Source organism: Propithecus coquereli, unplaced genomic scaffold (genome assembly GCF_000956105.1).
Source record: "Propithecus coquereli isolate 6110/MARCELLA unplaced genomic scaffold, Pcoq_1.0 Scaffold2, whole genome shotgun sequence".
In the NCBI taxonomy this organism is placed as follows: Eukaryota; Metazoa; Chordata; class Mammalia; order Primates; family Indriidae; genus Propithecus; species Propithecus coquereli.
Window position 1 is genome coordinate 1,292,155 of NW_012144966.1, and position 26,927 is coordinate 1,319,081.

Consider the following 26,927-nt stretch of genomic DNA (forward strand, 5'->3'; position numbering starts at 1 on the left):
ACGTCTAATCCTAGCACTCTGGGAGGCAGAGGCAGGAGAATCACTTGAGCTCAGGAGTTCGAGACCAGCCTGAGCAAGAGCGAGACCCCATCTCTACTAAAAAAATAGAAAAATTAGCCAGGCATGGTAGTGCACACCTGTAGTCCCAACTACTCGAGAGACTGAGGCAGGAGGGTTGCTGGAGCCTAGGAGTTTGAGGTTGCAATCAGCTGTTGAATTATGCCACTGCACTCACTTGTAGCCTGTGTGGCAGAGTGAGACTCTGTTTCAAAGTAAGTAAACAAATAAAGCTAACCTGAAAAGTTTTCTGACTAAAAAGTCACAGTTCCTACTCAAACATACTGAGGAGTTTTTTCCTTTACATACGGATGGTAGTGCTACATGTGTCCTCACCTAGAAGGGAATGTAGATGCAGGAACACTGAAACCACCCCTGGCTCAAAGGGCAATCTGACTTCAATGTTACACAGTTGAGGGATTTGTGTTTTGTTTATTGGGAACTGGAACTAGTCAAACTAAGTATTTTTAAAAATGGCCATTAGTAGTAGAATGCTTAACATGCTCAATTTTTGTTGTCTTGCCATATACTAAGTGGAGCAGATAACAACCATTTTTCATACTCCTGAATTTCTTGACCCGTATAATGCAACTTTAAAAGCAAGTCAATTCTTAAATGGTCTTTCAAACCCTGATTCTACCACAATACTGTTTATGGCTGTCAAAACCCTTTGGGCCAGGCGCGGTGGCTCACGCCTGTAATCCTAGCTCTCTGGGAGGCCTAGGCGGGCGGATTGTTTGAGCTCAGGAGTTCGAAACCAGCCTGAGCAAGAGCGAGACCCCGTCTCTACTAAAAATAGAAAGAAATTAATCAGACAACTAAAAATATATAGAAAAAATTTGTAGTCCCAGCTACTCGGGAGGCTGAGGCAGGAGGATCACTTGAGCCCAGGAGTTTGAGGTTGCTGTGAGCTAAGATGACGCCACGGCACTCTAGCCAGGACAACACAGTGAGACTGTCTCCAAAAAAAAAAAAAAAACCCTTTGGAGTTGATTTTATTTGCCGATATGGCCTAGTGTGAAGATTAGCGCTGCATCAGTTACAAGCAATTGAAAAATTAAGTATCTGCAATTGAGTAACAGATGAAGTGATTGTGCATTGCAATAGAGCAAAGGGGTTGCGTGGGAGTGCAAAAGATCTTGCAGTAAACTGATAGAATCTTATTTGGGTCGAACTTAGCCCCAGAGTTCAGTTAAACCTTTTTGTAAATAATGGTGCCAGACTTCATCTGACATGCGCCTATGCTTACAACTTTGTCACTACTCAATTTTTAGCAGTATGTAGAGGAGGGGATACTTGGCTAAAGTTTAGGGATTTTAATTCTCAGGATTTTGTTGATTTCCTCCCATCTATTTTCTATTTTGTTTCTCCAGTTGCTCCCAATTTCTGGGAGGTTTTCTCAGCTCTGTATTCCAAGCCTTCTGTCTTTCACTCATGCAATTTTTAATTTCCAAGCTAAGGTTGCAACAATATCTTCTATCTCTGAGAATGTTAAGTGTTTTGGAAGTTTGTCTCCTTGCCTTGACACTGCCCCCCCCCCAAAAAAAAAAACTCTGGATAGTCAGATTTATCCTTTTTTTTTCTTTTGAGACAGTCTTGCTCTATTGCCTGGGCTAGAGTGCCATGGTGTCAGCCTAGCTCATAGCAACCTCAAACTCCTGGGCTCAAGCGATCCTCCTGCCTCAGCTTCCCAGGTAGCTGGGACTACAGGCATGCACCACCACACCCGGCTAATTTTTTCTATTTTTGGTAGAGACAGGGTCTCACTCTTGTTCAGGCTGGTCTCAAACTCCAGACCTCAAGGGATCCTCCCGCCTCAGCCCCCCTGAGTGCTAGGATTACAGTTGTAAGCCACCACAACCAGCCCAAATTTATCTTAAAGTGTCTTGTTTTTCAATTAACCTGTACCTTTTATGATTCCAGGCATTCCTCAAATGTTTGGTAACCCTGTATCTGAGTGGGGAACTGCAGAGCCAATAGGCAGCTCTGACTGCATGAGTGCAGTTTGTCAACTGAAAAAATATGTCCCAGGAGATCAGATGAGAACTTTCTATGTTATTATTTTGAGGTCTTAGCTGATCCTCAAATCAGTGTTCTTCATATCTCTTGCCTGAAGGGTGATAGGCCATCTGCCAGCTTCTAGAAGCCCAGCAGTGTAAGAGGGTTGGGCCTCTGATTTCAGTGTGCAGGAGGCACCCCTGCCATTCTAGAGAGTATGTCTGCCATCAGAGACCTGGTTATCTTCTCTAGAGAATGAACCTTCAATCTTGCCAACTGAGAGAGGGCTCTTGCCCAGACATGTAGTGCAGGAAAAAGGATCTGGGATTTGAATGCTTAAACAGCTAATCTTTATTTTGCCTCCACATACAGAGAGGTAAGACTGCTGCCAATTCCTGTACTTTTTTTGAATTTCTGAGTATTTTGTTTTCCCCACTGCTGGCCTTGGGATTTGATTTCCTGAAGCTGCTAAATTATGTACTAATCTGTCTACTTTCCAGGTTTCATTTTTTTCATCTCTTTTGATCTACCCAAACTTGTGAGTTTTGCCCTTTTAAATATGCCCTTTTAGTTTTGGAAAGAATAAGAATAGGTGCATTTCCAATCCACTGGTGACAATGTGTCCCTTAATATGTACCATATGCATAAATATAATTGTCAAAATAAGGGGCCTTTTAGATTTTGGGAGACCATCCAAACTGCCTTTGTCTGCCTCTTGGAACTAAATTTGAGAGGCATTTTGAAGGTACTCTGGCATTCAAAATATAAAAATGTAAAGTTCTGTGCAAGATTATAGGAATAGTATATGAAGTTTTATACATTTTGTGGATTGATTGTACACCTAACCAACAATCCCTTACCAGAGTGATATGCAGAAATAGAATTTTAATTTCTGCATCTGAAATTGTTTTTAAACTTTAATGAGTGGGATGGTTTTAACCTCTAACTTATGTAAGTCTTTGAAACACATACCCTATGCTGCTTTTATGTCACTACAGACCAGTCTCATTGCATCCAGGTCTCCATGTGTTTTGGTACTCAGTAATGCCCTTCAGATTTAATTACTTTATGGGTTAAACCTACCCTTCCTTACTGTTAGGTTCTCAACAGAAATAAAGGAAATGAGAGCATTTTCAAGGTTTGGCTTTCTCCTTTGCTAATTTTACGATTCTGTTGGAGGCAAGAATGTAAACAAGACACTTAAAAAGCTTGCTGGGAGAGGGAAGAAAACTTTAGTGGTCCCCAAAGACATCATTTTAAAATTGGTTTAGGTAACGATAGCTTCATGACCTAATCACCTCTTAATAGGCTTCACCTCTCAACACTGCTGCATTGGGGATTAAGTTTTCCACAGTAACGATGGGTCATAACACTGGTAACCTGGTTCTAACCTTTAGTTATGCCTGTAAGTTTCAAAAGGGGAATGGGGTTGCTCGTGGTGAAGGGTTGAGTAAAATCCTTGCTTTGAACTGCTTTGTTCCTAGGCCTTTATTCTTTCAAGGTAGAAACTGATCATTGGCCCTTTGTGCATATAACCTCAAGCTAAAATGTGGGAGGACTAGGACTGTCAGATCTGCAGCAGCATTAGATTCTCATAGGAGCTCAAACCCTACTGTAAACTGTATGCGAGGAATCTAGGTTGCATGCTCCTAGAATCTAATGCCTGATGATCTGAGGTGGAGTTGAGGCAGTGATGCTAGCACTGGGGAGTGGCTGCAAATACAGATTAACATTAGCAGAGAGGTTTGACAGCACTATAAATGTAATGTGCTTGAATCACCCCAAAACCATACCCCTCCCTTGTCCATGTAAAAATTGTCTTCTATGAAACTGGTCCCTGGTGCCAAAAAGGTTGGGGACTGCTGAGGTAAGGAATTACAGGGGTGAGATAGTAGGTGTGGCAAGGTTAGCAATGTCAAACTTTCCAGGGAATCAAATAATAAGCATCTCTTGATAGGCCTTACTTATATGATCCAGATCTTTAGCTATCTCAGGATTCCATCTTAAAGATTCCTTTATGTTCTTACACTTAAGGCCGTAGGCCCAGGATGGGTGATAGTGATAAGAAAACTGATAGTGACCTCTCTTAAAAGCTAAGAAATCTGCTATTTCCTGAACAAACTTTTAAAGCCCTGTGCTGTACTGTGGCACTAATGAGAAGACCAAGATTCCTGTAATTGTAATTCCAGTGGGAGGGTCTGTTGCCAAGCTAGAGGACTGCAGAATCATGCAACCATTGCAATATTTTGTTTCCAGCACTGTTCTAAGGGCTTGGGCTACTAACCCTTTTAGTCTTCTAAATGAACTCAATCTTCAGAGCAACTCTATGAGATAGAGATTCATGGCCCCTTCAAAAAGGTCACACAGTTAAGTGGCAGAGCTAGGACTGTAACTCAGGCAGGATGGCTGTGGATCTATTCTCTTCCCCCAAACCCTCCTGTATTCCACTGGGATCTCCTCTCAACCAAATTTCAAACTTTCTATAAGAAGTTCTATTTAGCTAGAAAACCCAAATATTAGGTTATTAAATATGGAATTTCCAATTTCCTTAAGTACTAAGTTTGACAGTTGATATGTCTGACATTTCACTTTGACACTTCTTGTTTTATTTTTTATCGTGAAGGTACATCCTCACGTTTTGGCTTGTGATTATCTTTCAAATTTTTTTTTTAGAGAAATTTTTGTGAAACCACGGATAAGTCAAAAATTTGTATTATTTTTGGATATGAGTTCCTCATGGAACCAATGCAGCACAGACAGCTCGAAATATTGATGAACTGTTTGGGAAGGATGCAGCTAATGAACGCACAGTAAGTCAATGGTTTGAGAAGTTCCATTTGGGTGATTTTAATCTTGAAAATGAGCCATGTGGGTGACCTGAGACCAAGGTGGATAATGATGAGCTGAAAGCTGTAGTGGAAGCAAATCCATCTCAACCTACATCTGAATTAGCAGCAAGGTTTGACATTACTATTCCAACAATATTGGACCATTTGAAACAAATGGGCAAGGAAAAGAAACTGGATAGATGGGTGTTGCATGGATTAAACGAGCATCAGAAGAGAAATTGTCTCAAAGCTTGCCTTTCTTTGCTGTCATGACATAAAGACAAACCATTTCTTTTTTTCTTCTTTTTTTTTTTTGTTATATCCTTTTCTGTTATGGTATTAAGGTGATATTGGCTTTGTGGAACGAGTTGGGGAGGATTCCTTCCTTCTTGATGTTATGAAATAATTTCTGCAGTATAGGAATCAGTCGTTCTTTGCAGGTCCGGTAAAATTCAACTGTGAAACCATCTGGTCCAGGACTTTCTTTTGTTGGAAGACTTTTTATTGCTGCTTCAATTTCGTTACTTGATACATTGGTCTGTTCAGGAGTTCTGTTTCTTCCTGATTGAGTCTAGGGAGGTTGTGTGTTTCCAAGAATTTGTCCATTTCCTCAAAGTTTTCAGGTTTATGTACATAGAGATTTTTATAATATTCAGAGATGATATTTTGTGTTTCTGTGGTATCAGTTGTAATATCTCCTTTTTTCATTTCTGATTGAGCTTATTAGGGTCCTTTCTTTTCTGTCTCTGGTTAAGCTAGCAAGAGGCCTGTCAATTTTGTTTATCTTTACAAAGAACCAACTTTTTGTTTTATTAATTCTGCATAATTCTTTTGGAATTGGTTTCATTTAGTTCTGCTCTGACATTAGTTATTTTTTTTCTTATGCTGGGTTTAGGATTGGTTTGCTCTAACTTTTCCAATTCCTTAAGATGATTCAGTAGATTGTTGATTGGTGATCTTTCTGTCTTTTGGATCTAGGCATTTAAAGCTATGAATTTTCCTCTTAGGACTGCTTTTGCAGAATCCCACAGATTTTGGTAACTTGTGTCCCCTCTGTCATTTAGTTCAAAGAATCTTTTGATTTCCATCTTAATTTCCTCCTTGACCCAATAATCATTGAACAGTAGGTTGTTTAATTTCCATGACTTTGTGTAGAGTTGAGTATTTCTGTTGGAATTGATTTCTAATTTTATTCCACTGTGGTCTGAGAAGATACATGGTATAATTTTTGTTTTTTTAATTTGTTGAGACATGTTTTGTGGCCTAGGATGTGATCAATCTTAGAGAATGTTCGATGAGCTGACAAGAACATATATTCAGTAGTTTTGGGGTAGAATGTTCTGTAAATGTTAGGCCCATTTGTTCTAGAGTCCTGTTTAAGTCCATTGTTTGTTTGTTTGTTTTCTGTTTGGAGGATTTTTCCCATTCATTCTCTCAATGGAGTGTTGAGGTCCCTGACTATTATAATGGTGCTGTTTATCATTTTGTTTAGATCAAGTAGAATTTGCTTTATGAACCTGGGTGCACCTGTGTTTGGTGCATAAATATTTAGGATTACTATGTCTTCTTGTTGAATTATTCCCTTCGCCTTTATATAATGACCATCCTTGTTTCTCTTTACTTTTGTTGATTTGAAGTCTATGTTATCTGATATGAGAATGGCTATACCAGCTTTCTTTTGGTTTCCATTTGCATGGAATATTGTTTTCCATCTCCTTCACTTTGAATCTGAATGAGTCTTTGTGGGTTAGATGCGTTTCCTGGAGACAGCAGATACTTGGCTTATATTTTTTTAATCCATTCAGCCAGGCTGCATCTCTTCAGTGGGGAGTTCAAGCCACATTTAAAGAATTGGTAAGTGGGGTGGATTTCTGTTCATTCTGTTTCGTAGAACTTTATTGCTTTGTTTTACTTCTTGGGCCATTGTGGTATCTGGGCTCCGAACTTTAGCTCTTGGATGGTTTTACACTGGTGGGTGTCTATTATGCTAATTAGTATATAATGAGTACTTCCGGCAGGGTAGGTCTGGTCTTGACAAATTCCCTCAGCGTTTGCTTATCTGAGAAAGTCTTTAATTCTTCCTCATATAAGAAACTTAGTTTTGCAGGATACAAAATTCTAGGCTGGCCTAGAATTCTGTTTGAGAAGACTGAGAACAGGGCCCCAGTCCCTTCTGGCTTGTAAGGTCTCGGCTGAGAAGTCTGCAGTTAGTCTGGCGTATTTTCCTTTGTAAGTTACCTGATGCTTTCACCTTATAGTGGTTCGTAGGAGTTCCTCTTTTGTGTTAACTTTGGCCAGTCTGATGACTATTTGTCGTGGTGATTGCCTCTCCCAGGAGTCTGTTGCGCTTGTAGTACCTGGATGTCCAGATTTCTAGCAAGACCTGGGAAATTTTGCTCAAGTATTCTCTCATATAGGTTTTGCAGCCCTTATGTAATTTCTTCTTCACCCTCAGGGATGCCTATACTTCTTATGTTAGGCCTCTTTACATAAGCCCATATTTTTTGTAGGCTTTGTTCGTTCCTCTTATTTCTCTGTTCTTTATCTTTGACTGACTTGTTTAATTCAAAGGTGGTGTCTTCTAGCTCCGAGATTCTTTCTTTCACCTGACCTAGCGTACTCTTAAGGCTTTCCATCGTATTTGTTTTGTATTTCCTTGAATGAATTTTTCATTTCCAGAAGCTCTGCTTGATTTTTTTAATAATTCAGTTTCTGTCATCCAGTGTATTCACCAGACCATGCACCAACTGACTACCACTTCTTCCAGGGTTTAGACAACTTCTTGCAAGGAAAAATAGTCAATTCTCAACAAGCTGTGGAAAGTGCCTTTCATGATTTCATTGTCACTCTCTCTCCAGGCTTCTTTGCTGCTGGCATAAGCAAGCTACTGTTAAGATGGCAAAACTGTGTCAATAGTTCAGGCACATACTTTGATTAATTGTACTGCTTCTTGTTTGAGATGTACTAAACTTTTGATTCGAAATCAGACATTTCATATTTAATGACCTAATAGAAAGGTGTTCTTCCTGTATACTGTATGGGTCCAAATTTCCCCTTTTTATAAGGACCCTAGTTATATTGGATTAGGTCTCACCCTAATGACCTCATGTTAACTGGACTAATATCTGCAGTGACCCTACTTCCAAATAAGTTCACGTTCTGAGGTACTGAGGGTTGGGATTTCAACATAGGACTTTTGATGGGGACACAACCCATAAAATATGTGCGGTCATTTAGAACAGGAGAACTGGCTGGGCGCAGTGGCTCACCTGTTATCCTAGCACTTTGGGAGCTCAAGGCAGGAGGATCACTTGACGCCAGGAGTTTGACACCAGCCTGCGCAACATAGCAAGACCCCCTCTCTACGAAAAATACATTTATCTAGGTGTGTTGGTGTGCACCTGTAGTGCCAGCTACTCTGGAGACTGAGGCAGGAGGATCACTTGAGCCCAGGAGTTTGAGGTTGCTGTGAGCTTTGATGACGCCACTGCACTCTGCACTGTAGCTGGAGCGATACAGCAAGACCCTGTCTCAAAACAAAACAAAAAACAAAATCCAGGAGCACTATCTTGATCCTTGACCCATCGTGCTTGGTGGCTGTTCCTTTCTTCTGCTCCCTCCCTCTCTCTCCTCATCAAGCTCCCATTGTGATCCTGCTTTCTGTCTTCCTTTTTTTCCTACGAAGTTAAGAGATCCTCGTTTTTTCCTACTATAAAATTCTTTTAAATTATCAAAATTCCAACAATAATACAGAAAAGTATAAAAGGCCATTTAAAAAAATCACCTGACAGCTCTCCAGCAGAGATTCCCGCCTTAATAATCTGTGGCACTGCCTTCTAGACACCTCTGTTTTCATTCCAACCTTCCAGCCCCCTTTCGTCTCTGCAAACCAGGGAAAGACTAACTACCCAGCATTTCACCTCTGGCACTCCTAATCATTTATACCTTTCCTCTCTAGCAGTACAAGAATGGCTTCAGGCATTGTAGATGTCCCCTGACTGCAGGGGAGAGTCTGGGGAGACAAGCCCTTGGGATGCCTGCACAGTGATCTGGGAGCATGGAAAGGGTAGATTCCAATTGGATCTTCCAGAGGGACGAGGCTGCAGCCCTCAAGATGCTCTTACTTAGGGGAAGGTGAGCTCCAGGTTCAGGCCTCCCTGGTCCAGCCCAAAGGACAACTGAGGGCATGAGATCATGTCCAAGAACTAGTTTCTTTAACCTCAATGACCTCTTTTTATTCTCAACATTTTTGTCTTTCTCTTCCTGTAACTCAGTCCCCAACCAGCAACTTAGAGGCCCATCACCCAGTTCCTTGTACCTCGTTCCCCCTCCCAGCCGCAGCCTGCTGACAGCACACACTGCACCATCCAGATGTGCAGCATCGACCCACCCAAGCACCCAGGGCAGGGCAGAGACCACGCCTGGTTCTACAGCCCTGCCAATTCCACCCCCTCCCAGCTCCTGCCTGGACTATTTCAGTGGTTCGACTGGTCCCTCTGCCACTCGGATCTCCCCTTGGGCCACCATCCTTGTGGTGGTACAGTGAACTGAAACTGGTTGGATTAAATCACTGACCTGCTTGAAAATCTCCCTTCAGGGTTGTATGTGGGATGTGACTGGGGTTGTGCTTTCCAGGCTGTGGTCGCCCTTCAAATGGAAGGCACCATTTCCCACCCATCCCAGGAGATCCTTCAGCACCTCTCAGACACCTGGACCCCTTCACAGCAAAGTCTGGGAGAGATCTCAGCTATATCATTCATCCATTCATTTGATTATTTATTCATCCAACAATTTTTTTTTATATACATTTAGGTGCCAGACACTATTCTAGCACTGAGACAGCAGTAAACAAAAGAGCCCCAAATCCCTGCCGCAGGGCACTTCCAGTGGGCTTCTAGAGCCTTCCAACTGAGAGGCCTGCCTTCCCTTGATCACAGACATGGCACAGGAAGTAGTCTGACACTTTAGGTGAGGGATGCTGTGCTGGACAGGTATCAACAACTACAATATCCACACAACCCCAATCACGTGCCAAGCAACCGCAGGTGCTTCTGCGCCCCATAAATCCCCAGTTCTCTCTGCCGGCTGCTCTTCCAGCTTGTTTTGGCTGGTGCCTGGCGGAGAGCTCATGAAGCAGCAGTAGAGCTTAGTAGTTAAGAACATGGGCTTGGGGTGTCCTAATCCATTTCTACCATTCACTAGCTGTGTGATCGTGGATGAATTATTTAACCTTTCTGAGCCTTAGTTACCGCTTCCATAATAGGAGGGTATTCATTATTTATTGCTGTGTAATGAATTACCCCCAAACTGAATTTCATTTGCTCACCTATAATAATAGGGTTGTTGTAAGAATTAAATGTTTATACATTTCAAGTGCTTACAAAAGTGCCCTGCATATATTAATAGTAAAGGTTCAATGTGTGTTAGCCGTTGTGTCTCCGGGGTTCCTGCTCACTGATGTCTCTGACACCCTGAACTCTCTCACCCTGATGACCCCTGAATGAGCTGTCTCAGTAAGGTAACGGAGACTGTGACTCGACATGGAATTGCCGATGACTCCACCTTCTTCCAAAAATCCTTTGAAATATCTTTCATATAAGAAACTAGATGCGGAAAATGACAGTAAAGTGGAAAAGAGGCTTTAAAAATTAGGTAAAACAGAGGTAAGGTTAGTACGCAAAGAGATCATCTGAGATCCTGCTAAAGATGAATCCATTTTTGGCTCAGAGGTTCCTGGGGGCCAGGATTAAAAGGGAAACACATTGAATTCAAATTTCAAAAAAATGTGAACAAAATTCAAAGCGTCCATAGAATACAAGCGAGGCTTGTTTTCTGCAGTGCAGAGCAGAGTGCCCGAGGCAACTAAGCTGGACGTGCTGTCTCAGACGGATGCTGCCGGCTGCCTTCTCGCCGGTGTGCGGAGTGCAGCCTCCCAGGGCGCAGGCTGCGACGCAGCAGGAGCTGAGGGCGGGGGCCGCAGTGGCAGGTCGTCCCACTAGATGGCGCTCGTGGATTACCTTTGTTCATAGTGCCGGAGACGTTGCCCCTAACAACTGTTTCTCAGTGTACAGCTGATTTCACGTATATTAAACTCATGTTCCTTCACGTTTCCGAGCGTCGCAAGTGCCCCCACCTCCCTGTCCTTTGCATCGCTACACTGTTTTGAGGTAGGGAGGAGCCAGGAGGAAGAGGGGATTCCTGTCTCACTTTCCCTCTCCTTCCCAAACGCCCATGCTTTTGCCACCCCAAGTCCCAAAGTAGGATACAGGTTTCCAGTCCCCAAGACAACTGCCGGATCTCTGAGCAGAACGGGAAGCGGCAGCAGGGATTTGGGGGGATGTTCCCGCGTGCGAAACAATGTAACCAGAGGCTAGAAGACCCTGGCTTCAGGAGACGTGGTTGTTACCTGTGCAGTTCGAGGCGTGGCTTTTCCAGGCGGGCTATGAACTCCTTCACCTCGGTGACGTCAGGCCCATGAAGGACATGCCCACTGCCACAGAGCCAAGTTTACTTAGCTTGATGCACCAAAGGAACGTCCGTGCTGGCAAGCCTTCGGAGCCACTGAGTGACAGGGTTAGGAAGGGTTTTTGTAGAGTCTGGTGGTTGAGACTGGGCTTGCCTGGTTAGGATTGGTTGGTTAGGAAAAAGGGGGCTTTGGCTGATTGGTTCAGGCTCAAAGCAGGGACCTTTTTATCTGTAGGGGATAGTTCCCAGTGTGGCTGTGAGAAACGTTTCTTTGTGGCTTTGCTAGGTCCATGGGTCTGTTTTTGTGGTTTAGAATTTAAGACCTTGAAGGTACCAGTTGCTCGGAAACCAAGTCTTAAATGTCTTTGTATCTTACCTTGTGTCCAGCTAAGTGTTCTGCAAGAAGCAAGTATTTATGGTTTTTTTTTTTTTACAAGAAGGGGTCTCACTATGTTGCCCAAGTTGGTCTCTCACTCCTCACCTCAAGCAGTCCTCCTGCTTCAGCCTCCTGAGTAGCTGAGATTACAGGCGCATGCACCTCCAAGCCTGGCTACAGGCATATGTTTTTTGTTTGTTTTTTGTTTTAGAGACAGGGTCTTGCTCTGTCCCCTACGCTGGAGTGCAGTGGCACAATCATAGTTCACTGTAACCTAAAACTCCTGAGCTCAAGTGATCCTCCTGCCTCAGCCTCCTAAGAAGTTGGGACTACAGGTGCACCACCACACCCGGCTAATTTTTCTTTTTTTTTGTAGAGACCCGGTATCGCTTTTACTCAGACAGGCCTTGAGCTCCTAACCTCAAGCTATCCTCCTGCCTCCGCTTCCCAGAGTGCTAGGATTACAGGCCAAATAAACTCTGAACCCTCTCTGCCAGCCCCAAAACCCAGTCCAGACCAAGCCTGTGGTCATGGTCTTTATGAATGTGATTGTGTCCCTTCCTATTCCTCCACTCGAGTGCATCCTCACTCTTGGTGCCGGAGAGGATGAAGAAGAAGGTTGGAGACAGTTGGGTGACTGTGTGGATGTTGGGCTCCATCACTGACATAGGTCCGACAAAAGGACAGGTTTTGAGGGGAGATTTGTAGTCCTAGACATGTTGCATTGGAGGTGAATTTGGGGTGAGAACCCAGTGGAGAAATCAATAGGAGACTGGATATTCAGTCTGGAGCTCAGAGAGAGGCCTAGCACAGAGGCTGCCTACAGAGGCCTAGCACAGCTAATGACAATTAGCCGACTATATGTCTTGGTTCTCATGCCCTCTTGAGAAGTTACTGGCCATTTGGTCACAGTAGTGCCCTAGGTTGAGGGTATTTTTGGAGAGGTCTGCCTCTCTCCTTTGAAATCCCCAGGTGGGGCCCCCTAGGACAAGCATAGCCCTGAGGAAGAAGGGACAACCACACGGTGCTGAAGTTTATCACTTTGAAGGTGGCAGGCTGGGAGTAGAGGAGGTATGACCACATCCAAAAGCCTAACCCCTTCCATCACATCTCATCAGTCAGCACCCTCAGCTGCCTGGGGTTAACTGTGCACTAAGGGTGTGTGGACAGGCCAACTGGAGAGAGTGATCTCACAGCAGAGACTCACCATGCGGCCAAACCTGTGGGTGTACCTGGAGGCCCGGGTCCGTACAGGTCCACTGCCCTTTCAAATTCAAAATTCAGAACACTCTGGAAACCCAAAGATTTTTCTTCAGTTTGGTGAACTCATTTTGCCTCAAAATCTGACTGAGCTGACATGAAGCTGTTTATAGTGTTTATTTTATCCTACTTGGTGTGAATGATCATATACTTTGCAGGAATGTGGTATGCTTGATTACAGGTTGTTGTCCCAGACCCCACTGCAGGATAGGAGTCACTTTATATGTGCACTGTGAATAATTCTAAATTCCAAAGACATCTGGCCTCCAGATTCTAAAGGGGCCAATGGACCATTTTACCATCAAGCTCTTACATACTCTCATCTAGGGAATCAGGGCATCATACAAGGAAATTTAACTATACTAAAAGTGATGGTCCCATTTTTACAACTGTGTAAAGCATGATCCTATTTTGGTAGAGACATCAAATCAAATGGTTTTTGAACACCCAGAACACTACTTAACAGTGTTCTAGACGCTGAGGATAGAGCAGTGAACAAAGTAAGGCTCTGCGTTCAAAAAGCTGACAATATTGCATTTTTATTCTATAAAGAATACATACACGCATAGATTTGCAGATGCGAAGCCCTGGAAGGAAAGACTAACATTCTAAGAGTGCTTCTTTCTGATAGGTAAAGGCATTGTGAGTGATTTTTTTCTTTTTTTCTTCTCCACATTTCAAAATGTCCTGCATTTTTGAATTATTATTTTTTTAATAGAGGACGATGATCCATTTCTGCTGATCAGTGGGAGCCCTCAACACCCTCCCAGCTGGGTCGTAGCCTAGGTCCGGGTGGGGTCCCCTGCAGCTCTCAGGCCTCACCAGGAGAGGGCGCTGCGCCCGCGGGGCCGGGGCGGGACCGCGGCGCGCTTTTCTCCCTAGCAACACCGGCGGGCGCGCCGCTCTGGAGGCGGGGCCTCGCGACTTCCCCGGCCGAGCCTCTGCCCGCTCCGCCCACGCCGGCTGAGTGCCCGGCCCCGGCTCTGCGACCTAGCCCGCGCCTCGCCCCGGCCGACCCGGGCGCGGCGGGCGGGGCCGGGCCCCAGGCTGACCCGCCCGCGCCGCGCCGCAGGGAGGAGGGGCCGCCTCCCTTTCCCTCCCCGCCCCGCTGGCCGCGGGTTGGCCCGGACGCGCCTGGCTCGTACTTTGGAGCCGGATGGGGAGACGTGACCGCCGAGACTCGGGCTGCGCCGGGAACAAGCGCGGGGGCGGGAGGAGGAGGCCGGGCTTCGGGGCACCTGGCGGCCCGGGCGGATGTGGGGGGCCGCGGCCGGGCGCCCTCCCCCAGCGCCGGGTTCCCAGGGGAGGGGGAAGGGAAACGGGCGCCTCCCCGGCGCTCGTGGCCCCCGCCCTTGGCCTGGGCGATGCGTGCGGAGACCGTTCCTTCTGCTCCGGGCCCCGCCGCGCCCGGCGCCCTGCAGCGGAGGAGCCTGCCTGGGAGGGCAGCCAGGTTGCCGTCCTGCCCGCAGTCGGTCGTCGGGGCCCCTTTTCGGGACCAGGGAAAGAATTTACGGTTTGGAGTCAGATCCACCCACAATTCAATCCCCGTGGTGCCTCTGTCCAGCCTCAATTTCCTAGGCTGTAAAATGGGAAAAGGAATACCTACCTTCCAGTAGGCCTGCGGGCTCTCACATCCAGAAGCTTGCGACGAGGAGAGGTGCCAGGGAGAATCCCAATAGCAAAATTACCAGGATTTGTCTGTCACCAGTGGCCAAAGGAGAGCAGGCTTGTCTGTCCCTAAAATCAAGAAGGGGCCATCTTGTGGCGCCTCTTCTACATTTCCAAAGACCCTTAAAAATCGCTTACCCTCTTTTTTTTTTTTTTTTTGCTAGGAAGTACCCCCCAACAAACACCGGTTACACTCTATTTTAATAGTTTTTTTTCCGTGATAGGGATTCAAAGGGAGAGTGCACGAGCATTTCGAAACCACACTTGCCCTTGGATTTAATGCCCACACCCTAGGATTAGGTGTGGCTTTTCCAGGACTCTTGATTGAGAGGTTTGGACAGAAAACACAAAATCCCAGGATCTTAGAGCTGAAAGGCAGGGAGGCCTTGCCCCACTACTTTTAATTGCTGATCTCTCAGATTCCAATCCCAGCTACACCACTTGCTGGCTTTTGCTGCTTCAGCAAGTTATGGGCTGTTTTCTCTGCCTCAGTTTTCTGAGCTGTCAAATGGGAACAGCACTTCGTGGTGGTGACAGGGTCTGGTGCTCAGGAGGAGTCTCCTACTTTCACAGACCCTCATGAGTCCTTAGGCAACATTGTCATTGGTCAGAAAATCCTTCCTGTAGTTCTAGCCTCCCCAGGCTCAAGGCCATATTTCTACTTTTCAGTCTTGGGAGAGGACAGCTGGTCACCGCGGTGACCAATGTCTTTTCCCTTGCAGCATAGAGGCCCCTGCCAAGTTCCTCAGCCTCAGCTTCCTTAGGTCAGGGCCTTGAGCTTCCTCAAGGTCCCCCTCTACAAACCCTGTAGACTGGGGAAGTGGGGGTGGACAGATGCTGGGAGAGCAGTTGTGAGGTCTGGACTTGGAGATTCTCCCTAAATTTGTGAAAAGAGTTACTAGCAAAACAGGAGAAAGGAAACAGTTACTGAAAATTATCCCTATGCTGAACACTGCTGGGTGATTCACCTCAAGATCCCCAAAAAGAACCTTTGGGCCACTAATCATCACCTCCATTTTCCCAGAAAGAAAGCAGAGGACCTGTTCCCCAGAGCCCCAATCTACCCTTAGCTGGGTCCTCCTCCACCTCTGAGGCCCAGTGTTGCAGGTGATGGGGCTACCTCCACCTTGAGCCCCCTTACAGATACGCAGAGTCAATGGGAGATGGCTTCAGTGACTACTGACGCCTAGTTCTTCCACCGGTGAGGTTATCATTAGCTTGAAAGGTCAGTGACTCTTGGGAAACAAACAGAAGCCTCACCCTCCCTTCCTGTTAGAACCTTTGGCCTTGGCTACAGAGTGGATGCCTGGGAAAGACTGCAACTCCCAGCCTCAGGGAGCCCAACTGCCCCTGGAGGTCTGCCAAGGCTGTTCTCAGGGTTTGTTGAGAAGTCTGAAGGCCAGCAGGCTCTGCTCTGAATGGGGGTCTGACCTGGACACCCCTAATGGTGAGCATCTACATCAGTGGTTCTCCGCCCTGCCCTGGCTGCCTGTTAAAAGACTGCTCATGTGTTGACCCCACCCCAGGTGGGTGATGTCAGGTTTCTGGGAGGGGGCCCATGCATCAACATTTCTGTTTTCTAAAGCACCCCGTAGGTCCTTCCAATGTGCTGTCAGGGTTGAGACACTGATACAGATCAAGACAAACTGATAGCGATCAAGGGACAGAAAAGGAAAAGTATTTGAAATCCGGACAAAAGAGGATCTGCATTAGATAACAACTAATAAAAGCCATCCAAGGCAGGAGGTTCAGCAGCTGTGATTGAGCAGGACTGTGGAATTCTTGGAAGGAATCCATCTGTCTGGGAACTGGCATGACTTGGTGCCCCAGGGCAGCAGGCGGAACCCCGTGACTTCAGGTCCTTCTGGGCCACTGTGCCTGCTTCAGACATCCATATCTGTGCTGCTGGGCCAGGCTGCTCTTCTGAACCAGCTGGACTCTTGGCCAGGCCCAGAACTCACCCTGCTCTTTCCTGCCTCTCGGTTTTGGTTCCAGGCGTTGCTTCTATCTGGAATGTCCTTCCCCCATCTGTTCAAATCATTCTTCTTCAAGGTCCCTGCACTCATGCCAGCCCCACCGGGAAGGGTCCACTCCACCCTTCCCTTCCTATCTTACCGCTCAAGGTGAGCCTGGGGCTGTCTCCCTGGCAGACTACACATGCAGGGAGGGTGAGGGCCTATCAGACATTTTTGTGTCTCCTCCTTCTCCACCTGTCCCTGGGGGCAGGGGCAGCTTGCACAGAGAAAGCCTCACACATCTCTTCAGTGCTATGGAATTTGTCCCTGTTCCTGGACGGGTGGAAAATCACACAAAGAGCTCCTGTCTGCCCCCACCCCTTCCCGAGAGTTCTCTGGCCCCTCCGCTGCATTTCCTGAGTGCCACGGGGCCTTGTGGTTAGCAGTGACAGGAAAGAGCTGGGCCCAGGCACCGGCCCAGCACGTGGTGTCTACAGCACCAGTGCAGCTTCCCCTGAAGAGGACCCGGGTAGACAGCGTGAGGCCGGGAATGAACGCTCTTCCCACAGACAGACCCAAAGTCTTAAGGGGAGCGGGAAACCCCAGCGACCTCGGGTGCCGCCGAGGTCCGTGCCCGGGCCTAGGAACCGCCTTCTCCGGATAACGGGGCGCGTGCGACACCGAGAGGGGCGCAGCAAGGCAGCGGAAGGCGGACAGGCTCCTGACGCAGCCGCCGCCTGCTGAGGCTGGGGGATTTCTTCCCTCCCCCGATCGCCCGCCGCCGGTCCGCGCTGCAGGTGACCCGGGCAGTGCCGGCCCCCCCACAGCCGCCCACGGGGGTTTTCCGGCTCCGTGCGCTTCAAACGACCTCGGCCGCCGCCCGCCAGCCGCTCCCCTCCCCCAGGCCCCCGCGGGCCGCGCGGCAGGGCTTTCTGATGAGTCAGCGGGAGCCGGGAGCCTCCAGCCGCCCCGGGCATCTGCTCCGGTGACGCACCGTGAGTCACGGGCGCCCGGGCAGCAGCAGCCCCCGAGCGCGCACCCCCGGGCCGGGAGCGCCGAGCGCAGCCCCCGAGCCGCGCCCCGCACCCCGCCTCCCGCGCCTCCTCTCCCGCCCTCCGGCCCTTCCACTCCCCGGCCCCGCTCCAAGCTGACATCAGACGCTGGCCGCCCGGCCACACTCTGAGTCAACAGTTTCCGAAGCCGAGGCCGCTGCCAGGGGCGGGGAGAAAGCGCAGCCTCCGGGGGAGGCGGGGGCAAGCGGGAGTCTGGCAGCCGCGGGCGGGCGGAGGTGGGTGGGGGCGAGCCGAGCCTTTTGCAAGAAGTCACGGGGAAGCGGGAGGAGAGAGGGCGAAACCACCCTCGGCAGCTCTGCCGGGGCGGGGAGGAAACCCGCCGCCCAGAGCCACGTGCTGCAGCCCACATTAGGGGTGGGGGGGTGGCTGGACCCGCCCCAGAGTAGCTTGGGAAGGGACCCAAGGACGGGGGAGCGGAGAACGGGGGGGGGGTGGCGGAGGGAAAGGAGAGAGGGAGGCCCCTGCGGGGAAAAGCCCGAGGCCAAGTTTCCAGGGGGGAAAGGACCCCATCGGTGGACACCCTTGGTCTCAGGGTACCAGGGGACATTTGTGTCTGGATGACGGGGCCCAGTTCCCTTTGATGGGAGCAGCGCTGGCGAAGCCCCACCCCTTGGGACTGGCGCTGCCTCCTTGGGGTTGAGCCTGAACAACTGCACTGGCCTCTCCTAGCCCCTTCCTTGACCCTAGACCTTGTCGTCACCACGGGATAGGAGCAAAGGGGAGGGTCTTCCTTAGCTAAAGAAGATGTGTGCCCAAGGGTAAAGGAATTCAAGAGCCCCGGTAAACTGAGAATGGGTGGCCTTCCAGTGAAGTTGGGGGGAGTGGGATGAAGAAGGAGGAAGCATGAAGAGGTGAGGGAAGACAAATTGGGAAACTCTGCAAAAAAAAAAAAAAAAAAAGGACATAACTCACCTTGGAAAGGTGAGTTTCCTGCTACCTGGGAATTTAGGCCAAAGCTGCATGAGGAAGGAAAACTGGTGAGCCGTAGGAAGGAAGGAGATGTGAAGAGGTCTGGCCTTCCTCTGTAACAAGAATGGACATCTCTGGGCGCTATGGTCTGCCCAGAGTCAGTGCTCAGTACTCACTTTGAGAGGCTGCATCTGTGGTTCTAGGATGCTCAAGGAGAACAAAAGACCCTTAAAAAAGCATCTACCTGCAGTAGACTAAGTGGCTTCTGGAAGCTTTAGTCCTGGCAGGTTTCCCTGACCACACCGGGCACTAAGGAAGGGCGAGGAGGAGCCAGGACACGGAGAGGCAGCAGGCCTCTCCCAGGTGCTTGGGTTTCTACCCCTCCTACAGCATCACACCTCACCCACCCATGCGGTGACCCCAGGATGAACAAGTCACAACTGTCACTGGTGGGCCTCCAGCTGGAATTCGTTCTCAGCCTCTTTCCGGGATTTGAACTTGCTGTTCTTTCCAAGGCCATGGGCTCAGCAAACGATGCCAGCGTGGGGAGGGGAGGTGTCTGTGTCTCATCTTGCAGGCAGAAGTAATACAACAGCTGGGTGAACAAAACCAGTCCGGATCTGTCCGGAGCTGTTTGTCAGTTTAGCTTTGACAGGAACCACGTGAGCTTCTGCTTGCCCCATCTGACCCTCATTTAAACTTCTGCAGGGAAAGAGTTCCCTGTCCACTTCTCGTTGGAGAGCCTTTTCCCAAGTGTGCCTTTTCCAAGGGTGGGTGGCTCATTTCTGCCATCTAGTCCAGCTCAAAATAGCATTGAATCAGACTTCTGGGAAGCCCTGTGCTCCTGGCGTCTGTGGAAAACAGTTAAAAAAGACAACACTTGGGAAACCAAGGGGTCTAATTTACTAAGATGGAGCAAGACACAGAGCCCTGTGACATCGGAGGAAGAAACAGTGGTCAGGGATAGGTATGGAAAGTGTTAGTGGTGGGAGGTCCAGGGCCTTATGTGGGTGCCCTTTGGGAAAGTTGGTGGGCTGGACCGGTGGGGGGTTATCCTGGGAGATACCACCAGGTGCAAAAGGGCTGTAGCTGGTTACTTAAGCCACAAACACCACAACCTCCAACTTCCACATTTTCCTTCAGGCTGAGAACCCGAGCTCTCTTTTTTTGTTTTTGAGACAGGGTCTGGGTCTGTCACCCAGGCTGGAGTGCGGTGGCATGATCATAGCTCATGGCAGCCTTGAACTCCTGGGCCCAAGCAATCCTCCTGCCTCAGCCTTCCAAGTAGCTGGGATTACAGGCGAATGCCACCATGCCTGGCTAATTTTTTTATTTTTTGTAGAGATAGGGTATTGATATGTTGCCCAGGCTGGTCTCAAACTCCTGGCCTCAAATGATCCTCCTGCCTTGGCTTCCCAAAGTGCTGGGATTACAGACAAGAGGCATTAATTTACTTAATTAATTTAATTAATGTTATTATTGAGGGAATGGATTTGTTATCGTGGGAGTGGGTTAGTGATAAAAGGATGAGTTCAGCCCCATTCCTTTTCTCCCTCTCTCCCTCTCCCTCTGCCCCTCTCCCTCTCTCTCTCCCTCTTACCTTCTCTCTTGCCCTGTTCTCTTGCTCTGCTGCCTTCCACCATTTAGGTGACACAGCAAGAGGGCTCTCACCAGATGTGGGCCCATCAACCTTGGATGTTTCAGCCTCCAGAACTATAAGAAATAAATCTCTATTGTTTGTAAATTACCCAGTCTCAGGTATTCTGTCACAGCAGTACAGAAGAGACTAAGACACCATGAAATATAAGATGCCTTGTATGCTTTCAGAGGGCTCCCTTTCCTTGCAACTTTTTGGAAACAGATGTATTGAAATTGAGATGTAAAAATCAGGAGGTGAGTTAGCAGGGATTAGACCATTTTCAGGGGTCATGTAATTACAAAATCCCGTATTACTGCAGATTCCAGAAAAGCTGGAGATGGAACTGAGTGGAACTAGGAACATCTGCTTCAAAAGGTTTGGCATGTCCTCAGAACATCTGGCATCCCTTGTTAGCATTAATGACCCCACTGAGCAGCTGCCTTCCGATGACCCTCTAAGCCACCTGACGGAGCAGAGAGCTGGCGACACTGTGTTAGGAAGTCTTAGCTCTACTTCTGGCTCTGCCTTATGCAAGGTGGCCCATGTTGGGCCACCTTCTGGCCTTTCTGGGCCTTGGTTTCTTTCTTTTCTTTTTTTTTTTTTCATTCTTTAAATTTTTTTAAACTTTTAATTTGTGTCTTCCTTGTGCAGAGGCCATGCTAATCTTCTCCGTATCGTTCCAATTTTAGTGTATGTGCTGCCGAAGCAAGCATGGGCCTTGGTTTCTTTACTGTGAAATAGAGATCATTATACCTCTGTAAGGAAAAAAAACGAACTGTTTTTTCTCTCTTTTTCTCTCTCATGCTCAACAGAACACTTCTGTGACCAAATATGGGGGATGGGGTTTCCCCCAACAACCAATTCTCCCACACCGGCTGGGTGTCCTACAATTTAATTCAATTCTGACACCATGTACCTGGAGTTAGAGTCAAATCCCACGGGTTAAAGGCTCAGCCCCTTCAGATGCCAATTGCAAATTCAGGCCTCTGGAACTTCTGACCAACTAGCTATAGATTGGAGGTTCCCACGACACCTGCTTCGGGTTCAATCATTTGCTAGAGCGGCTCACAGAACTCAGGAAAGCACTTTGCTTCCATTTGCCAGTTTATTATAAAAGATATGATGAGCAGCCAGATGGAAGGGAAGCACAGGGCGAGGCATGGGGGAAGGGCACGGGGCTGCCGTGCCCTCGAGGACACACCACCCTCCGCACGTGCTGTGCCCAAGAAGCTCTCCAAACCCCATAGTTCGGAGATTTTTACGGAGGCTTCATCATGTACGCATGATCGATTATTAACTCCATTTCTAGCCCTTCTCTGGTCTCTGGAGAATGGGGAGTGGTGCTGAAAGTTCCAGGCTTCTAATCAGGGCTTGATCTTTCTGGTGACCAGCCCCACCCGGGAACCCATCACTGAGAGTCACCTCCTTAGAACAAAAGATGTTCCTATCACCCACAAAATTCTAAGGGATTAGGAGTTCTGTGTCAGAAACCAGGATCAAAGACCAAATGTTAGCACAAAAGATGCTCCTAGCACCCACACTGTTCAGGAAATCACAAGGGTTTTAGGAGCCTATGCCAGGAACCAGGGCCAGAGAGCACATATATATTTCTTATCCTATCAGTGTCACAGCCTACCTTGTAGCGCTCTCTTGAGGACTAGAGGATGTAAGTCGCACCTAGTAGGCACTTAGTAAAGAATGACTTACAATGTTTTAGACTTTGTAATTGTTGGCGTCACAATGTCCTAACTGTATAATCTCCAAGTGGGGTTCTTTAGGTCTCTGGGTTCTATCCTGGATCAAGAAGGTCAACTTCCAGCCTGAGCAAGAACAAGACCCCGTCTCTACTAACAAATAAAAAGAAATTAGTCAGACAACTAAAAATATATAGAAAAAATTAGCCAGACATGGTGGCATATGCCTGTAGTCCCAGCTACTTGGGAGGCTGAGGCAGGAGGATTGCTTGAGCCCAGGAGTTTGAGGTTGCTGTGAGCTAGGCTGACGCCACGGCACTCTATCTAGGCAACAGAGTGAGACTCTGTCTCAAAAAAAAAAAAAATAAATAAGGTCAACTTGAGAGAGCAACCTTTTGGAAGTCACTGGAGAACAGACGGGCATTTGTAGAAGTGAGGAATTCAACAGTAGCACAACCTACCAGCCAATCAGGGGCTTAGGGCCTGAGACGCCTGATAATGGATCAGTCTGAGGCCTGATCAGTGACAAAGATGACCTCTGCCCTGACACTAGGCATGTGTGAGCCACTGAATGAGGTTTTAATCTAGGAGGTGTCGAAAGAGCCCAATAAATACTTATTCCGTCATGTCAAATCCAAGAGTATGGAGAAAAATGCTAAGTTTATGCTTTGTGTGCCCCTCGAGATGTGACCTCGAGGAAAACACTGAACCAGACCCTGCTCTAATGAATGACCAGACCCAGAGCCCCAAGCCAGTCCCTGATGGGCCCCTGCTGGGCTCTTACTCCTAGGACAGGGAGCAAGAAATGTTCCCAGGGAAGATAGATGATCAGGCTGGATTGGATGCCCTTCTGAGAGGGAGCAAGAACCATCCTTTGTGCTTCAGCTCTTTTTGGCTCAGCTGACACCAAGCCAGGGAACATAAAGTATATTATTTTCGTAGGACTGCATAACAAAGCACCCCACACTGGGTATCTTAAAATGACAGAAATTTATTCTCTCACAGTTCTAGAGGCTAGAGGTCTGAAATCCAGGTGTCAGCAGGGGCATGGTCCTCTGAGACTCTGGGTAGAATCCTTCCCCACGTCTTCCTGTCTTCGGGTGGTGGCTGTCATTCCTTGGCTTGCGGCTGCATCACTTCAGTCTCTGCCTTGGATAGCACACGATGTCCTCTCTGTGTGGCCGTGTCTTCCCTTGCTGTTCTCCTTATAGGGACACCAGTCATATTGGATGAGGGTCCACCCTAATGACCTCTTCTTAACCTGTTTCCAAATAAGGTCACACTCACAGGTACTTTAGGTTAGGACTTCACAGTATCTTTTTTGGGGAAACAGCCAACCGATAACATATGGTAGGAGTGACACCCTTCATAAGCCTTACAAGGTCATAGGCTGAGTGTACAGTGACACAGGCGTTCCACTGTATGCTGGACAGGGGGAAATTGGGACAGCAAGTTGGCGGTATATCTACCAGGAGCCTTGTAAACATTCATATCCTTTAATCCAGTGACCCACTTCCAACTATAGGAAGTCATCAAAAATGTTGATAAAACTTTATGCACACAAATATTCATCTCAATATTTTTGTTTATATAATTAATTATTGGGAACAGCTTCACCATCTAACAGCGAGGGAATGGTTATTAAAATAAGGCACGTCCACATGATGGAGATATTATATAGCCTTTAGAAATGAAAAAATTAATAACAGGGAAAAAATGAAATAAAATTATATATTCAGTATGTTGTCAACTTTATAAAAAACATGTCAGGAAGAAAACAACATAATATTAATAGCCCTCCCCTCCCTTGGGAAGGGATCATGAGAGATTTTATTATTATTATTATTATTATTATTTTATTTCTTTTTTAGCTATCAGTCTTACTGGAATCTTATTATTATTATTATTATTATTATGGCATTATATAAGTTCTCTGCCTTAGCTTTATAACCAAAGAGAAAGAAACTAATGTTATTTTAAAAATAGATATATAAATAATTTCCTGGAATGTACATTCCAGGAGAGTTCTGGCTGGGAGGGGAGCTGCAGCTGCCGGGTGTCCAGCTAATTCCCGTGTTTATAAGCCACAGCCATAATCCCACAATGTAGTTGGGTGGCTACTTGCATCAGAATTACCAGTTAGGTTTGTTTAAAAATGCAGAATTTTCATTTTTACAGACTCTGCCCATTTGTGTTTGAAACCCCCCGCTTTAGAAGGCAAGCTGTGTGTGTCCCCTTGGCCCTTTCAATACTCAACACTATGCTTTGAAGAATAAAACCAAATAAACAGAAAAGTTATTCTTTTTAAAAAATCAATTCTTGGTTGTACCTAAAGACAGGAAGCGCAAAAGCAAGTTATTCAAAATACTATAAAATTCATAATTGTATTTTACTTTGGAATCCAGTGGCGGCAGATTCTTTTTAATTTGTCCTAGACTAATAATTAAAATGAGTTGATATTCCCAAACTCCACACTAGCAAATTTCGAATGAAGAAAGCTAGTTAACCCCATGAAAAAGTGAGTATTCCGTGTGTAGTTAGTTGAGAGTTGTCGTTACAGATAGGATCGCTTTTAACTCGCAACCTTGAGTTTCCTTTATTGGCTGGTGTAGGGGCATGGTATCTGGGGACGACAGAAAACTCGCCACTTTAGCTGTGCCTGAGCTCAGGACAGGAGTTGGCGGAGAAGGCCATTCCAGCTCTGAGGTGCTCTGACTTGTTGGACCGAGGGCTGTTGTAACATGCTCTGAAAGGTCCCAGCAGCTGTGCGATTAGCATCTCATAAGGAGATGAAATTCTACACTGCAGAGAGGCAATCGCTGAAGGTATTAGTTCACACTTGTTGCTTCCGGAGTTGGTCATAGCTTCTTAGGCGGAAAGTCCCGGAGGGGGTCACATTCCCTTTTGAGCCTTCACATGGATGGCTTCAGGAAGCCATCTGCACCCCTCCCTCCGCCTGACCCCCTGTTTGTGCTGGAGCAGAGCGAGAGGAAACAGGCTTCAGAGGGGCAAAGGGCTTGGCACTTACACAGCGCCTTCCGTTTGTGCTTTGTCACGATAGGCACTCTGGCAGGAGCGGATCTCTCAGCTGTGGGAGGTGAGCCCTGGATTGGTGGGGCTGTCGTCAGAGGCTTACGGCTCAGGGAGGCCCTGGGCGATCGTGGGCCGGGGCTGGGCTCCTCGCAGCATGCCCCGTCTTCCTGCCGCATGGGGAGGAAGCTCGGGAGGCAGCTGGAGGGGTTAGAACCCATCCAGCAGAAACAATTTTTTTAAAGGAAGCCCTGCATCTTTCACATACCGTGTAATTAACTCTCAGCGGAAGATGCCATGGATTCATAATGGGGGCCAGCAGCGGGGGAGGAAGGCTCTGACAAGCATGAGATTTCTCATAGGTTTTTTTTTTAAATTTTTTAAAGGAACACGAACAGTTGCAATTATATCATGGCCTTTCAGCGATGGTGTTTCCCAGCAACAAGCCAGAGCACGCTGTAGCCTGCCGTCTCCCCAGGCAGAGTGAGCTCAGAGGGCAGCCCTGGCCTGTCCCCAGTGTCCCAGGGTGGGTCTGCTGGCAGCTCCTGCTCTTCCAGCCTATCCTCAAGAGTGGGCTGTCCCCAGAGCCTTTTCCTCTCCATGACAGCTGTCCTTGGCAGCGTCCCAGCCTCTGGCCCAGTCCAGGCTCCTCCAGGGTGCCCTGCCCTGGGCAGGTGGCTGTACCCTGTGAGGAAGGGAGGCACAGCTGGGGAGGGAAGGTGGGGAGCCCCCGGGTGGGGTGGCTGGGGGCGGTGCCTGGCCAGCTGCCAGAACAAATGGGGCCAGCCCTCTCTCGGGCACAAAGGGCTCTCTGTGAGGGACACACCCGGTCCCATGTGGAATCCGGGCGGCTCGTGTTTCTTAACACAAAGGAGGCCCATTCCCAGACGGACCTGGGTGTGGTCTGTAGGCTGAACGCTGTGGGCAGTGCCCTTGGACTCCCAGGGACCCATCTGACAGCTTCAGCCTTTGTTATCATCCTCACGGAGGTGGAGAAAGGCCTGGGCAGGCAGTTTACCCGTGTCCCCTGGGAAAGGGCCTTCCCGTGTGTACCCCCAGCCCCCATTCTCTCCCTCTCTCCCCTCCCCACCTCCATCTCTCACACACACAGACACGTGTGCACACACACTCACATGTATGCACTTGCACACACAGCATCACATGAGAGAAGGTCCCTGACCTAACCACACTTCGATTAGCCAAGCAGGCTGTGCAGATCCCTCTTCCATACCTCAAGCCATTGCCACAGAGAAATGAGACGAGGCCTGAAAGAAATCTGGCCAGAAAGTGTGGAACAATAGCCACTGTACTGGCCCACAGGCAAAATGGTTATTTCTCTTCAGAATTCGCAGGTGCTCCCTGCCACTAAGCACCTCCTCAGTGTGCTCCCGCCAAGCGTGACAGAGACAGTAACCTATGGGTAGGAAAAATGGCGTGGGAGAGATACAGAAACAGTCCATGCTGACGTGTCTTCCAGCCAAGCCTGAGGTTCCCCTGGGTGGCTGTGCCAGGTGGTGCAAAGGAACTCACAGACTTAAAGCCTCACTGGGCCTTGAGGGCTTTGTGTTTGCAATGGAAGAGTTGGAGTGGGATTTCTAAGGTCTCTTTAGTTCTCGGTCCAGGCCTAAAAGCCACAGGGCTGGACAGCTTTCCACCAGACCGGCCGCCCACCCAGCTCCTGAGGCCCAGCTGTGGGGGGGGGGGCCTGTGGATGTCTGCAGGAGAAATGGCAGGCACAGTCCCTCCCAGACCACAGCTGGGGTCCGATGGTAATGGTGAGAAGTGTGGGATCTTTGAACATTGGACCTTTTTCTGTCCTGTTTGTTCTGCTCTGTGAACTTTGGAGGAGACATTCATTGATTGAACGCACATTTCTTGGGCACCATCTATATGCCAATAAATGAAACAGACAAAATTTCCTGCTCTCTGGAGATTACATTTGACACAGAGCATAGGAGATTTCCCTCCATATTAG

The 26,927-nt window shown here is 47.9% G+C and overlaps 1 pseudogene; it reads right to left on the reverse strand.

Moving 5' to 3' along the window:
• Positions 1 to 12,828: 12,828 nt before the first annotated feature.
• LOC105809680 lies at positions 12,829 to 17,584 on the reverse strand (annotated as a pseudogene).
• Positions 17,585 to 26,927: the final 9,343 nt, after the last annotated feature.